At 35.2% G+C, this 17,315-nt stretch overlaps 1 pseudogene; it reads right to left on the bottom strand.

Moving 5' to 3' along the window:
* Positions 1–2,100: 2,100 nt before the first annotated feature.
* On the bottom strand, positions 2,101–3,036 carry LOC103566411 (olfactory receptor 2J3-like; annotated as a pseudogene).
* Positions 3,037–17,315: the final 14,279 nt, after the last annotated feature.

The raw sequence follows: 17,315 nt of genomic DNA, 5'->3' as shown, positions 1-17,315 counted from the left end.
TTCATAGCTAGAGAGGAGAAGTCAAGCCTGGCTTTAAAACTTCATAGGACAGGCTGACTCTCTTGTTAGGGGCTAATGCAGGTGGTGACTTTAAACTGAAACCAATGCTTATTTACCATTCCAAAAACACTAGGGCCCGTATGAATTATGTTAAATCTGCTCTGCCTGTGCTCTAGAAATGGAACAACCAAGCCTGGGTGACAGCACATCTGTTTACAACAGAGTTTACTGAATATTTTAAGCCCACTATTGAGACCTACTGCTCAGAAAAAAAAAGATTCCTTTCAAAATATTACTGCTTATTTGCACCTGGCCACTCAAGAGCTCTGATGGAGAGGAACAACGAAATTAAAGTTATTTTCATGCCTACTAACACAACAGTCGTTCTGAAGCCCTTTGATCATGGAGTAACTTCAAGCTTTATGTTTATACATTTTGCAAGCAGAAAAGGAAAAAGAAGAGAATGGGAAAATACGTAGATAGTGAGAGACTAGGACACTAGGACACTATAAAAGACGTCCCCAACAATAAGACTTCCATAATGCAAGATGGTTCAAAGAATTAAACTAGGTTTTTTAAAGTTTGTATAAGTTTTTTTGCTCTGTGATGGTTCACTATCTGTGGTGCCAATTATCTACTAAAAGTTCTTTTATATACATGACTTTTGGTTCTTCATTTCTTGGACAGTAGGTTAAGGACAGGTGAATACACCCATAGCATTGTTTATGCCCAGTTGCAGATGAAGGAAGAATCACAGACACACAGGGGGAAGACAAAGTCAGCAGAATCGATGTAATTACAAGCCACACTGGAAATGGAGAGGGTGTTTGGGGATGTGTTTTTCATTTTAGTAATTTAGGAAAAGGGTTTGAATCAATGATACCTAAACTTTAAAAGCCTCAAAAACTACAACTTACATTTGCGTTACCATACAAAACTCAGATGTTGCCAAGATTTTCCTTTATATTGAATTGTCCTTACCCATTATTCCAGTCTAGCTGCCAGTTTACTGTCATAAACATAGTATAGTTATCTCAGTGGAGATGGTTAGCAATAACATATGTAACAAAATTATTACTTTTTTAAAAAATACGTTTCTTTATTTAGAAAATATGTAAGTTGATATTCATAATTTACTTACCTAAAATATTCAAATTAAATCGAGCTTAAAAAGAAAAAACCTAACATTTCCCATACAGCTTTTATCACAAAATTTTTCCAAATATATTTTCACATAATTCTTTCAAACATCCATTGGAATCATCAAATCATTTTCAGAACCCAGTACTCTACCTGCCTAAGATATTCCTTATTTTCCTCAGTTATACCAATGCTCCAAACACTTACTTTACCTAACTACACCCAGCCTATAATATCCATTACTTTACAAGCTATATATCACAGTTTCATAAGTTATTTCTACCTCCTATACACTTCTCACAGCCTTGAAAAAAAGAGATATACGAGATGCTGACTTCGGCTGCATTACTTTAAAGCCTTTCTTGCTAAGATTCATAACACTTATTTTCTTACTATTGATAATGAGATATTAAAGAATACAGACCAAAAATTCTCTCACTATTAACTACTATTCAAAACAGAATAACATGTTGGAGAAAAGATTTAAGGTATTTTATTATATCTTTAACTAAACCAAAGATAGAAGACAAATTTTATGATAAATTATGCTTTAAAAGCAAGAAATTACAAAACATATTCTAGGTTTTTTTTAAATTAAGAAAATCTTTCCATAGGAATTACATCGGCTCTTTAATCAGTATTTACAACAAATTCCATGCTTCATTTTCAGTTAAGAAGAGGACACCTTTGTTTTATTAGGTTTGTGCCACTGAAGAAAATTTAAGATTGATGTTTGATCTTGATTTCACATGGCCGTTTTCTCCATTAGAGAGTGACTAGTATTTAGGCAGACTTCTTTACTTCATATCTGTTACAAATAACTCTGTGACACTGTGAGAGTATGTGATCAATAAGCACTGATAGACTGAGTGAATGAAAGATAGGTTGACGAACGGATAGTTGAATGAACCATTGGTGAAGAGATGCTCTATTACACTGTTAACGTCACAGCATCTGGGCTCACTCCCACCCCAGTAGTCTCTTTACTGCCCCTCTTACATCTTTGTTTCTTAGGGTGTAGATTACAGGGTTGAGGCTAGGGGTGACAACAGTATAAAAGAGGGCAATGAACTTGCCTTGATCTTGAGAATTTCCCGATGGTGGCTGGAGATATATGCACATGACTGGAATGAAAAAGAGGGATACAACCAGAAGATGGGCTCCACAGGTCCCAAAGACTTTCTGAAGTCCAGTTGTTGACTGCATCCTCAGCACAGCCCTGGCAATGGCACTATAGGAGCTAAGGATGAGAATAAGTGGTATGATCAGAAAAATGGAGCTCATGACCATGAGAGTCAGCTCATTAGCATGGAGTATCAACGCATGATAGTCGCAGTAGTGCTGGAACTTCACAGAAGAAGTGATCCACTTGGTGATGTCCACAGAGTGGTACCCAGAAAGTAAAGGAAGAATGAATGGCTGAGGTGGTAAAGCCACTCACCCATGAAGCCACAGCTAACAGACGGCAGAAACGAGGGTGCATGAGGACAGTGTAATGCAAGGGTCTACATACAGCTACATAACAGTCGTAGGACATCACTACCAGTAGCACACATTCAGCTGGTTCCCAGTGCAAGGACAAAGTAAAGTTGAATCATGCAACCAGCATGAGAGATGGTTTTCTCTGGGCCCCAGAGGTTGACCAGCAACTGAGGGATGGAGCTGGTGGTGTAGCAGAGATCCAGAAAAGAGAGGTTTGAGAGGAAGAAGTACATGGGAGTGTGGAGATGGGAGTCCAGGTGTGACAAGATAATGATGAACAGGTTGCCTATCAACGTCATCAAGTAGAAGATCAAGATAACCACAAAGAGAACTACTTCCAAATGAGGCCAATTAGAAAAACCCAGCAGAACAAAGTAGCCTTCAGAACTTGCATTTTTTGCCTTCATTATTCATTTTTTTCCTGTACCTGAAGAAAGAATTACATAAACGCAAAGGCTGCCATTTTCCAACCTTGCAAATAGATAGAGAAATAACTACCATTATGACAGTAGAATTTTGATAGATTTGGTTTTTTATTTCATTCAGACATTTGTCCTGTTGTAGATACAACCAATAATTTCTCAAATGAATGAGTTCCTTCTATGCATCCCTAAGTTAGCATTTGGATGGATGAAGATTAAAGATGTTCCATAGCCAGAAGATGATTTTCATAAAGAATAATCTTCTTTTTTACAGGAAAACTTCAAATGTATTCCCTTTTTCACACTTTCAGGCTATTTCCAATTTTTGTGGTTACAGGAAAGAAATATCTATAATTAATAATCTTACATATAGATGAAGGTTTACCATGACATGAAAAATAATTCAGTAGTAACTTTAAAATATTAATATTGGGTAAAAAATAAACTTCAATTGAATATGATTATAGAAATAAAAAAATATTCTTATTTGTTTATTTATGCTACCAGCTTATTTCCAGACAAAAAAGAACATATAAATGGAAGTATAAACAAAGACACATGTGTGAGGACACAGACACCAACTTATGAATATTCATAATAGTCCTGATTAGCTGAGAAGTGAAATAGATTGAGAAACTCAATGATGGAATGCTTCCAAACCTAAATGAGACTATAAATAATTTTGAAAGGCAAAAAAAATTACAGAATTGAAGAAAACTGTAGAGAGGGAGCAACAGAGAAAGGGAGGGTGTTTGGAGCAGGAAAGTGGAGAGGGATTCTAATAGTGGTACTTGGAATTGAAAGTGTGAGACCTGGACAATAAGGGTTAAAGGTAGTTTTCACAGGGGGACCGCCCTGTGGCCCAGTGGTTAAGTTGGGTGCATGCCACTTCAGTGGCCCAGGTTCAGTTCCTGGGCGCACACCTACACTACTTGTTGGCAAACATGCGGTGGCAGCAACTCACATACGAAATAGAGGAAGATTGGCACAGATGTTAGCTCAGGGAGAATCTTCCTCAGCAAAAGAAAAACAAAAAAAAGATAGTTCCCACTAAATTTCATGTAATTTACAATAATTAAAACATAATTTAAATTGTCATAATTTATAATTACTTCATATGTCTTAGATTTTCTACATTTTGGAACAGAACTTCTGAATAGAAAATACACTAATTTTTAATACACAAAGATATGTGAATATTGCATAAAATCCCAAACAAGTTCCTCTTGTGGTTGTTTACTGTAAAAAATAAAGTTAAGAAATTCAACTGTGTGCCAACAGTTTGGGTTTTTAGTTGCTTATTTCTATTGTGCATTATCAGTCTTTCATAGAAAAGATAAATATGTTTACTATATAGTTATTGCTATAAGACATAGTAACTCACCATTTAAATATTTCTAAATAGGCTTGCCACTTCTGCTCCTCCCACACTCTCTGATAGAATATGGCAAAAGACAAATTCAACCAAAACAGATCTACCAGCAGACTTTAGAGGGACTTTTACTGGCTCAAATACTGTAATCTTGACTATTAAAAAAGATACAAGGGGGGCCAGCCCAGTAGCACAGTGGTTAAGTTCGCACATTCTGCTTTGGAGACCCAGGGGTCGCTGGTTCAGATCCCCGGTGCGGACCTGCATTGCTTGGACCTGCATCACTTGCCAATCCGGTTCAGATCCCCGGTGTGGACTTATGCACCACTTGTCAAGGCGTGCTGTGGCAGGAGTTTCACATATAAAGCAGAGAAAGATAGGCACGTCAGGGCCAGAAAAAGAGGAGAATTGACGGCAGATGTTAGCTCAGGGCTAAGATTCCTCAAAAAAAAAAAACAAAAGATACAAGAGTTATCTGATTGGTTGAGTTACGCTGGAGAGCTAGGAACATTGAATGTGGCTCAGGGTGATTCAGACAGGCACAAAGATATCTACACACCATTGAGTATTTTTGGAATGTAAAGAATCATTAACCTTTTGAGGCATGATGGAAAATTCCACAGGATATTTTCAAATTTCCCTAGAATAAGAGGTAATACACCATAAGATATTTGAACTCAAAAGCAGTGGGTACGTGTTCTGACGCAGACATAATTTTCTTCCCTTACAAAGCTGCCTGAATTCCTTACTGCATTAATTAAAAGAAAGTGGCAGTTGTGTGATATTTCTTTAACTGTTGTATAACCTGTCTTTCAGCATTCTTCTAAAGGTAAAAAGAGATAGAGGAAAAGGAACCCCAAAAATACAGAATTAATGAAAACAAAAGTTTGGAGCTTTATGGTTTAATTTTCTTCTTAGTGGAAAAGAGGGAAATGAACTCTCTAGCAAAGGTAGCTTTTATGGACTGTGGAATAAAATGTCTTCTCTCTTCCTTTATGTCAAACATTATCAGGGAAACGGATGGCTTAGCACTCTCTTCTCAACCCCATGGTTACCAATGGACATTTTTCTAATTCTTGTCATATTCGCTCTTTTATAGTAAACCTGGTTCTTAAGTGGTGCTCCATCAACTTCTTTCAGTACCGACCTTCCTGTGTTTATCCACGTTCCTTGTCATTCTCTTCCTGGTCTATGTCCTCATCATGTCTAAACTGATACAGGGCTCTCTGGTTGCCATGTGACCTGAGAACATTAACTTAATAGTCCTCCTATACCATCTTTGCTAATGTATGAAATCTAACTACGGAAAGCAGAGTCTGAAAATAGCTATGATTATCATTGTTATGGGAGAGAGAGAGCCTGGGTTTGTCCAACAGATTTGCTTTTGGCAGAACCTGGGAACTCTTTAGGGCATTTAAGTTATCAGGGGATGGTCCCCATATCCCAGAGCAAATGGGGCCTTTATGGAAACAAAAAGAATAATATGACTTTCTTTCCTTGACTGGGGGCATTGGGAGGATAAATCCCAAAGTTGCAATTAATGCTCTTCCAGGAGCTGTCCTGGTTACAATGTTGTAATGTTCACGAGACAAAACTCTTCACAGAAATGCCTTCAGCATTGGGTTGTACTAGCACTGAAATGACAATGAATTTATCAGCAACCAACATGGAAAAAAGTTGCTTTGGGTTGTACTAACAATGAAAAGTATCCATTGTACTGTCATCTGATTTTTTTCCACAGCTTCCCCTGGGGCTAAGTCCCAAATTTACAAGACAACTGATTAGAAGTAGGGGAGGTTTGGGAGCCAGGAAATAGAAAACTGGAACACATTACAATTAAATTCCTATTTAACATGGTATTCTTTGAGAGCCTACCTATATCATTTATGCATTCCTGATTGTCTTTTAGATTTAATTCCAAGTTTATCCCTTCAAAAGTTTAGAAAATTATCCCAATATCACTCAAACCTTTTATACTGAACCTTTAGATGATCTTTACTAATTTTGTTTACTATTTCAAAGATCTTCCGTTAACAACTTCCCGTGACTTCTCCTAAAAATCTTTGTCAGGGTGGGATTTTTGTTTCCTAATATCTAATCACACAGCTGATGCTACAGCCTGTTTTTTTGTATTACATGTCTACTCATCTAAGTCTTGCGGGGTCCACAGGCATTAACTAGAAAGTCTTAAGCTTGTGTGTCTCTTATTTCCACTCGAAACATCAACAGTGCTTTGGTTCTAAAATGAGCCACATTCACACGTCACTTGCCTTTCACATCTGAACTCTTTGTCTGTGTTCATTTGGTGTTGCATATTGGCTTCTGATTTTACACTGGGTCTGACATGCCCTCTCTAATAAAATAGCAAACACTTTTAATGCATTTAATATGAGTTGGGCACTATTTTAAACATTGTACATATATTGATCTTTTTATCCCCACCACAACCATACAACATAGATTAGTTTTATTATCCAGCCTCTACAGATGAGGAAATTGCGGCACAGAGAACTTAAGCCACTCACTTATCCATTGCCACAATGTTACTTAGTGGTGGAGGCAGGATTTGAACCCAGGTATTCTGGCTCCAGAGTTGGAACTTTTTGTCGCTGATATGCTGTTGAGCTCAATCACACACATTTACAAAAACATGTGAGAGATAAACCACTGCCATGCAAAACCATGTTCCATTAACATGAACCATTAAAGTCTCCTCTGATTTTTAAGAGAAAATGATGTAATAGTCTGTTTCTTTAAGGATAGAAAAGTCTAAAACATTTTCTTAGGTATATTACATTAAGATCACCCAATATTAATCTTAAAACAATTTTCTTTTTTCAGTTGATTTCTCAGACTGATTGGGGAAAAAATATTCTAAAATATTATAGGAAAAGTTAAACCAGAATTGGCAGATGTTTTGCCCCTTTGTACTTGTTTTTACTTTAATTTAAAATTTAATAAATGTTTTATGTAGTTTTATATAATATATAACATTACATATAACATTTTATATATTACATAAACACTAGAAAACAATATATAAACATTATATAATTTTTATATGTATACATAATGACGTGTAAACATTATATATAATTATATATATAAATGTAAACTTTAGACAATATATAAAAATTATATATATATAAAATAAACACTATACAATAACTTCACTGGATCACCTGTGAAACAGTCAGCTCTTCCATTCCTCTCCATCCCAGATACCTTTCATGAACAATCAACCACTTTGAAATATTTTGTTCCATTAGATGTTTAACTATACACTTACAATAATAAACTTAAATTGCTCATTCTTCTTTTTTTAGATAATATCTACAAATCCAACCAGAGAAAACTTATTTTTCCTTATGCACCCTGTAATTAACAAGCACACTTACTGTCTCCTGCAATGATTCCATCACACTGCACTTGATCAGTTAAGGCTCCTGTAACAATCTATGCAACAGATAAGGAGGTCCTTGACTAGGATAAGAGCAGTAAAATTAAAAAGAAGAGAAAAGCCTAAAACAGTGATGCAGCAGGTGACTTGGAAATTTATTGAATGTAATTCTTCTGGAAAGAGATGAGCCCAAATTAATGGTAATGTTTTAAGTCTTGAGGACTGAGCAAGAGGTGTTGTTTTTGTCAAGGAGATTAACATCGTGAAACACTTTTAGCACAGAAGTTTAAAAGGATTCTAGAAAAACTAGAGGTGAATTCCAAGAAAGATGTAAGTAAAGGTTTTATTAGTTACCTGTGAAAAGAAATGGAATTCAATTGCAAAAAGACAGTAAATAGGTATTCTGAAGAGGTTTAAAAAGATAAAATTTTTGTTAATTTTGTAATATTTATTTTTTTGGAGACACTAAAGAAATCCAAGCACTTAAAATTATATTATGATATCATGGGATAAAAGGTTTAAGCATACAATAAATTAATATATTATATGATAAATATTTTAACAAGAATTAATACTGGGAAATTGGAGGTTGGACAATAGTAGTTTCTGCAGACACTTCTAACTCCGAAAGTTTGTAACACTATTCCCCCAGAAGAGGTCTCTGGAGTGAAATAAAAGTACTTATGAAAAACACCGATAAGTCTCAGATTTAAGTTTCTTTCTGTGTATGTACTATGATGTCTGTATTGGGATAGTGAGGAGGAGTGAAGGACCAAGTGGGCACTGGGGAGAGGAGTGTTGAAATGCTCTGCAGAGAAACTTCTTTAAAATTTGCTTCTGAAATTTCCTGCTATTATCTCAATATTTCCCCACTAAGCAAATAGTAGAGTTAACCACACCATGGAGAGTTCAACTCCTTCTACTCTCAGGGGATTTATTATCTCAGATTGCAAATTCTTAAGCACAGCAAATCTTCTAGGCATTTTTCTCTACATTCCACAGGAAACTATCATGAAACAGATAATGCAAACTAATGACTGAAGCTAACTGAGTTTTCTAAGTGAGTCATAGGTAAAGGGCATTTCTGAAAGGTCACATTAATAGGGCTTTTAATAATTAATCTTGACTGCTCAACTATGTACATCAACCTCTTTGTTAATATATAGTTTCTATGTAACATCATACTCAACGGTGAAAAAATGAAAGCTGTTCCTCTAAGAAAAGGAACAAGACAAGGATGACCACTTTCACCACTCTTAGCATAGTATTGGAAGTCCTAGCCAGAGCAATTAGACGAGAAAAAGAAATAAAAGTTTAGGAAATTGGAAAGGAAGAGGCAAACTGTTCCTATTTGCAGATGACATGATTTTATATAAACTCCTAAGGAATCGAACAAAAAGCTGCTAGAAATAACAAATACAGTAAAGTTTCAGGGTACAAAATCAGCATACAAATACCAGTCGTAATTATATGTGCTGACAACAAACTAGTGGAAAGAGAAATCAAGAATACAACCCCATTTTCAATCACAACAAAAAGAATAAAATACCTAGGAATAAGTTTAACCAAGGAAAGACCTATACACTGAAAACTGTAAGACATTTTTCAAAGAAATCAAAGAAGACATAAAAAAAATGTAAAGAGATTCCATGCTCATGGATTGAAAGAATTAATACAGTTAAAATGTCCATATTACTCAAGCAATCTACAGATTCAATGCAATTGAATTCCTATCAATTCCAACAATATTTTTCATGGAAATAGAACAAATAATCCTAAAACTTATATAGAACAACAAAAGACCCAAATAGTCAAAGAAATCCTGAGGAAGAAAAGAACAAAGCTGGAGGTCTCACTCCCTGATTTCAAAGTATACTAATAAAATATAACAATCAAAACAGCATGGTAGAGGCAGAAAAACAGATAGTCAGATCAATGGAACAGAATTGAGAGCCCAGGAGTAAACCTACACATTTAAGAAAAGCTAATTTTCTACAAAACAGTCAAGAACATACTGAACATCCATTTCAAAGGAGAAATTCTCTTCAATAAATGGTGTCGAGAAAACCAGACAGCCACGTGCAAAAGAATGAAATTAGACCACCGTGTTATGTCACGCACAAAAATTACTTCAAGATGGGTTAAAGATACTAATGTAAGATCTGAAACCCATAAAAATCTTAGAAGAAAACATAGGCAGTACACTCTTTAATTTTTAGACATGTCTCCTCAGGTAAGAGAAACAAAAGAAAAAATAAACAAATGGGACAACATAAAACTAAAAAGCTTCTAACATCAAACAAAACCATTAACAAAATGAAAAGGCAATATATCATTTGGGAGAAGATATTCACAAATCATAGATCTGATAAGCATTAATATGCAAAATATACAAAGAATTCATACAACTCAATAGCATAAAAGCAATCTGATTAAAAAATGGGCAAAGGACTTGAGCAGACATTTTTCTAAAGAAGACATACAAATGGCCAACAGGTACATGAAAACATGATGATCAATAATCATCATGGAACTGAAAATCAAAATCAAAATGACATATCGCCTCACATCTGCTAGAATGTCTATTATCAAAAGACAAGAGATAACAAGTGTCAGCGAGGATCTGGAGAAAAGGCAACCCTTGTATACTGTTGGTGGAAACACAAATTGGCACTGCCACTATGGAAAACAGTATGGAAGTCCCTCCAAAACTAAAAATAAAACTACCATATCATCCAGATAGTCCCTCAATATGTCTGTTGCACCTTCCATGACGGTATATAGTTTTACTTATTACTGCATGTTATTTCACTGTATGGATATATCAATTTTTCTTTAGCAGTACTCCTATTAATAAAAATTATATTCTTTGTAGTTATAATCTTATGAATTTAAATTTTTAATGAATATAAATAAATATTATGAATAAATCTTTTATAATATATTTATTTATACATAATAGAGATCAGTGCCTTTTGGAAGCCAGGAAAGGGATAAATAGCTATAGCAGGGGTCTGAGTTCAGGGCAGGAGACGTGAGATAGGGCAAATAGAATGTTTTCTGTGCAGCTTGGGAGGGCAGCAGGACCCACTCCCAATATCAAAAAAATATCAAATTGCCTCATGAAAAAATATTCATGAGGTGAAGCACAGGAAAAGTGGGATGGGGGATCCAAAATCAAGATTTGGGCCTGGGGGAGATGAGGGAGGGGAAGCTGGGATTGGAGGGCCCCAGCCCTTTTGAGTTTACCAGTCCACAAGTATTGTGGGTTGGAAATCAAAGCTTCAGCTTTTAAATTTTTTCCAGAAAAATGTCAAGCCCCCTGGCAACCTCCCTTTACTCCTTTTCTAGAAAGGATATGGGGTGTCAAGGTGAGAGAGAAGTTGGTGTACTAGTATATATAATGGCATGTGGTATATATCAGAAGGAAATGAAAATAGGATGTCAAAGATATATACATCCCATGTTCATTACAGCATTATTCACAATAGTCAAGACATGGAAACAACTTGGCTGTCCACCTACAGATGAATGGACAAAGAATATATATATATATAATGGAATATTATTCAGCCTTGAAAAGAGGGAAATGAGTTTTGCAACATGGACAGGCCTTGAAGGCATTATGCTTAGTGAAATAAGTCAGATAGAAAAAGACAAATACTGGATGCTCTCACTTTTATGTGGAATCAAAAAGGCCAAACTCATAGAAATAACAAGTAGAATGGAGGTTGCCAGGGGCTAGGATTGGGAGAAATGAGGAGATGTTGGTCAAAGGGTGTAAACTCCCAGCTATAAGTGGAATAAATTCTGGAGATCTGATTTGCACATGGTGATTATATACACTTTCAAGTATAATACACTTGAAAGTTGTTAAGGGAGAAAATTTTAAATGTATTCATCACCAAAAAAAATTGCAATTATGTGAGGGGATGGATGTGTTAACCTTATAGTGGTAATCATTTTGCAACATATATGTGCATAAATCATCAGATTGTATACCTTAAACTTATATATGTTATATAACAATATTATCTCAATAAAGTTGAAGGAAAAATAAAAATATAAATAAATAAAACTAGTGGGTGAAAGTAAAGGGAAAAATAGAATTCTACCTAATTTCAACAAAGGTGCTTATGAACTACCAAGGGAAACATAGTAAGATTATAGTCAAGAAGCATGGCAGACATCAGGTTAACCAAGTGATCAAAGTTAATATCACCAGTAACGGAATAAATAAATACTATATATCTTCTAACAAGATGCACTCAAGAGGACACAATATTACTTCTGTGGCATTACTGTAAAAAATGAACAATGTAATTAAGCATAAATATAAGGCAAACCTAAATTGAAAGATAATTATACGTAATGAATGGCCTATATTCTTCAACACTGTTAAGCTCATTAAAGACAAAGACTGAGAAATGGTTCCAGATTAAGGGACACTAAGAGACATAAAACCTAAATCCAATTTGGGATCATAGATCAGATCTTTTCTTTAGGATATATCCACAGGAGCACTTGGGGGTAGGTGTGTATTATATTCTGTAATATTTTAGAAAAATATTTCAATGCACGTAAACATATCATTATAGACAGACAATGAAAGCAGCCATGGTAAATGTTAACAAGTGTGAAATATGCTGAAGGTCTATGGTGAGTCTTTGTACTATTTTTCTCTTCTGTAAGTTTTTTTGTTGTTGCCCAATTATAACTGGAACATGGTGGGTTTGAATTTGAAAATTTATTATGTTTGAAATCACTTGATATTGTCATAATGTGTGATAATTAGTGACGTTCCAGTCCCACATTTGTAAAACAGAGATACAAGAAGTGAACCTGAAGCCAATAGAAGAGCAGAGAATGAGCGTGTCTGGGCTGGAAGCCAGAGCTAGTTTCTGTGATTACCTGGATGACGTATTTGTGCTGATAATCCTGTCCTGCTGAGACACAATAGGAAGAGATAACCAAGCATGTGTGTAGGGATGCTGCACAGGACTAAGCATAAGATGAAGCAGATAAAGATTGAGAGACATCTGTCTGAATGAGAAGGAGAATTTTACTGAAGTAAAGAAGCAGCTGGTGCTTCAATGCATTTAGCCTCCATTCTCAGCTGCAAAAAGGCTGTCTTCATTGTTAGCCTTTCAGAAAAGTTGCCTGTCGCTCAAATTCACGTGTGTTGAGTAAATGCCAATTCACCAAATGTTGGTCTGAGGTGTAGGCTGGCAATGGGAGGACCTCAGAGCTTCTAGCTTACCTTGGGTGTTGTTGACTATAAGAAAGGTTATCAGGGGGCCGCCCGGTGGCACAGCGGTTAAGTTTGCAAGCTCCAGTTTGGCGGACTGAGATTCACTGATTCAGATCCCGGGCGTGAACCTAGCACCACTCATCAAGTCATGCTGTGGCAGGCATCCCACATATGAAATAGAGGAAGATGGGCACAGATGTTAGCTCAGGGCCAATCTTCCTCAAAAAAAAAAAAAGGACATCAGAGCTAAAAATCAATTGTCATTACCCTGATGATTTTGTCACATACAAGTTGGGTTTTTTTGTTTTCTTTGTATTGTTTTTTTGCTTTTTGTTGAGGTAACAGTGATTATAACATTATATAAATTTCAAGTGTACATGATTATTTTTCAACTTCTGTATAGAGTACATCATGTTCAACACCAAAGGTCTAGTTCCCATCTATCAACATACATATGTGCCCCATTACCCCTCTCACCTTCCCCCTACCTCTTTCCCCTATGGTAACCACCAATCTGCTCTCTGTATCTATATGTTTGTTTGTTTATCTGCCACATATGAGAGAAATCATATGGTATTTGTCTTTCTCCCTCTGACTTTTTTCACTTAGCGTAATACCCTCAAGGTCCAACCATGTTGTCGCAAATGGCAAGACTTTATCTTTTTATGGCTGAGTAGTATTCCATTGTATATATATATATATACCACATCTTCTGTATCCATTGATCTGTCAATGGGCACTTAGGTTGCTTCCAAGTTTTGGCTATAATGAATAATGTTGCAATGATCATAGGGGTGTATATATCTTCTTGAATTATTGATTTCATATGCTTTGGATAAATATCGAGAAATGGAATAAATGTATCATACAATAGCATTTTTAATTTTTTGAGGAATCTGCATACTGTTTTTCATAGTGGCTTCACCAATTTACATTCACACCAGCAGTGTACGAAGCTTTGCTTTATTCCACATGGTTTTTATTTGAATTTCCCTAAAAATTACTGATGCTAAACAACTTTTCATGTGCCTGCTGGCCATCTGTATACCTTCTATGGAAAAATGTCTATTCAGATCCTCTGACCATTTTTGACTTGCGTTGCTTGCTTTTTTGTTGTTGAGTTGCATCAGTTCTTTACAGCTTTTGGATATTAATCCCTTAGCAAATATACGATTTGTGAATATCTTCCCCCAATTGATAGGTTGTCTTTTGGTTTTGTTGATGGTTTCCTTTGCCATGCACAAGTTTTTTTGTTTGATGTAGTCCTATTTGTTTATTTTTTATTTTGTTTCCCTTGCCTGAGGAAACCTATTTAAGAAGACATTGCTAAGATCAATGTCAAAGACTGCTGTGCCTCTGTTTTCTCACAAAAGTTTTAGGGTTTCAGGTCATATTCAAGTCTTTAATCCATTTTGAGGTAATTTTTGTGTAAGGGGTAAGATAGTCGTCTAGTATCATTATTTTACAGGTGGCTGTCTGGTTTTCCCAGCACCATTTAGTTTTTGGTGTACAGATCTTTCACCTCTTTGGTTAAGTGTATTCCTAGGTATTTTATTCTTTTTGTTGCAATTGTAAATGAGATTGTATTCTTAATTTCTCTTTCTGCTACTTTGTTGTTAGTATATAGAAACACAACCAATTTTTGTATGTTGATTTTGTATCCTGCAACTTGACTGTATTCATTTATTATTTCTAAAAGTTTTTTACTGGATTCTTTAGGGTTTTCTATATATAAAATCATGTCGTCTGCCAAGAGTGACACTTTCACCTCTTCTTTTCCAATATGCATCCCTTTTATTTCCTTTTCTTGCCTGATTGCTCTGGCTAGGACTTCCAATACTATGTTAAATAAGAGTGGTGACAGTGAGCATCCTTGTCTCATTCCTGTTCTTAGAGGGATAGCTTTCCGTTTCTCTCCATTGAGAATGATATTTGCTGTGGATTTGTCATATATGGCCTTTATTATGTTGAGGTGTTTTCCTTCTATACTCATTTTATTTAGTTTTTATCATAAATAGATGCAGTATCTTGTCAAATGCTTTCTCTGCATCTATTGAGATGATCATGTGATTTTTATTCTTCATTTTGTTAATGTGGTGTATCACATTGATAGATTTGCAGATGCTGAACCATCACTGAACCCCTGGAATGATGTATGATATTTTCAATGTATTATTGTATTTGATTTGATAGTATTTTGATTGTTGTATAATATATTCCATTTGCTAGTATTTTTTTGAAGATTTTTGCATCAATGTTCATCAGTGATATTGGCCTGTAATTTTCTTTTTTGGTGTTGTCCTTGCCTGGTTTTGGTATCAGGATAATGTTGGCTTCATATAATGAGTTAGGAAGCCTCTCCTCCTCTTCAATTTTTTGGAAGAGTTTGAGAAGGATAGGTATTAAGTCTTCTTTGAATTTTTGGTAGAATTCACCAGGGAAGCCATCTGGTCCTGGACTTATTTTGGGGGAGGTTTTTGATTGCTGTTTCGACCTCCTTACTGATCATCGGTCTATTCAAATTCTCTGCTTCTTCTTGGTCCAGTTTTGGAAGGTTGTATGTTTCTACTAATTTATCCATTTCTTCCATATTATCTAATTTGTTGGGATATAGCTTGTCATAGTATTCTCTTATCTTTTGTATTTCTGAGGTGTCCATTGTAATTTCTCCTCTATCATTTCTGATTTTATTTACTTGAGCCCTCTCTCTTTTTTTCTTTGTGAGTCTAGCTAAGGGTTTGCCAATTTTGTTTATCTTTTCAAAGAACCAGCTCTTGGTTTCATTAATTTTTTCTTTTTTCTTTTTTTTTTTTGGTCTCTATTTCATTTATTTCTGCTCTGATTGTCATTATTTCCTTAATTCTACTGACTTCAGGCTCCATTTGCTTTTTTTCTCCTAGTTATTTTAGGTATACTGTTAGACTATATATTTGAGACATTTTTTGTTTCTTAAAGTAGGCCTGCATTGCTATATACTTCCCTCTTAGAACTGCTTTTGCCGCATCCCATAGGTTTTGGTATGTTCACTTTCAATTTTCGGCAGATATTTCTTCATTTCTCCTTTGATTTTTCATTGATCCAATAGTTGTTCAGTAGTATGTTGTTTAGTCTCCACGTATTCATGACTTTTCCGGCTTTCTTCTTGTAGTTGATTTCTAGTTTCATCCCATTGTGGTCAGAAAAGATGCTTGATATGATTTCACTCTTCTTAAATTTATTGAGACTTGTTTTGTTTCTCAACATATGGTCTATATTTGAGAATGTTCCATGTGCACTTGAGAAGAATGTATATTCCACTGCTTTTAAATGGAGTGGTCTTTATATAGTAAGTTCAACTAGTGTAATGTGTCATTGAAGGCCAATATTTCCCTGTTGACTTTCTGTCTGGGTGATCTATCCATTGATGTAAGTAGAGTATTAATGTCCCCTACCATCATTGTGTTACTGTCAGTTTCTCTTTTTTAGGTCTGTTAACAGTTGCTTTGTATACTTTAGTGTTACTATGTTAGGTGCATATATATTAATAAATGTTAAGACTACCTGATGGATTGGCACCTTTATCATTATATAATGCCCATCTTGTCTTTTGTTATCATTTTGGCTTGAAGTCTATTTTGTCTAATATAAATATGGCTACACTTGCTTTTTTTGGTCACCATTTGCTTGGAGTATAATCTTCCATCCCTTCACTTGGAGTCTATGTTTGTCTCTAGAACAGAGATAGGTCTGCTGTAGGCAGCATTTTGTTGAGTCTTGTCTTTTTGTCCATCTAGCCACTCTGTGTCTTTTCAGTGGTGAATTCGATCCATTTGCATTTTGGGTGATTATTGATACATGAGGACTTAATACCCCTATTTTGTCTTTTATTGTCTGGTTACTCTATATTTCCCATATTTCTTTTTCCTTGTGATTCTGTCTAATATTTCAGTTTGGCGGTTTTCTATGATGTGTTTCTCAGTTTCCTCTTTTTTTTGGTTCATGACTCAACTCTGAATTTTTGTTTTGTGGTTACCAAGAGGTTTGCATAAAATATCCCATAAATGAGATAGTGCTGTTTCTGCTGATGGCATCTTATCTTTACTTGCCTATGTGGTTTCCATCCTTTTCCTCTTCCCCTTCTGTTTTTGTTGTTACAAATTATCCCTTTTTTTATTGTGAATTTGTTACCAAATTGAAGCTGTTATAGTCATTTTTAATGTTTTCTTTCCCTTTAACCTTATGCTATAATTAAGTGTTTACTAATCTATT

Source organism: Equus przewalskii, chromosome 19 (assembly GCF_037783145.1).
Source record: "Equus przewalskii isolate Varuska chromosome 19, EquPr2, whole genome shotgun sequence".
In the NCBI taxonomy this organism is placed as follows: domain Eukaryota; kingdom Metazoa; phylum Chordata; class Mammalia; order Perissodactyla; family Equidae; genus Equus; species Equus przewalskii.
Note: the sequence above shows the minus strand (reverse complement) of the source record. Positions and strands in the feature narration are given on the sequence as shown.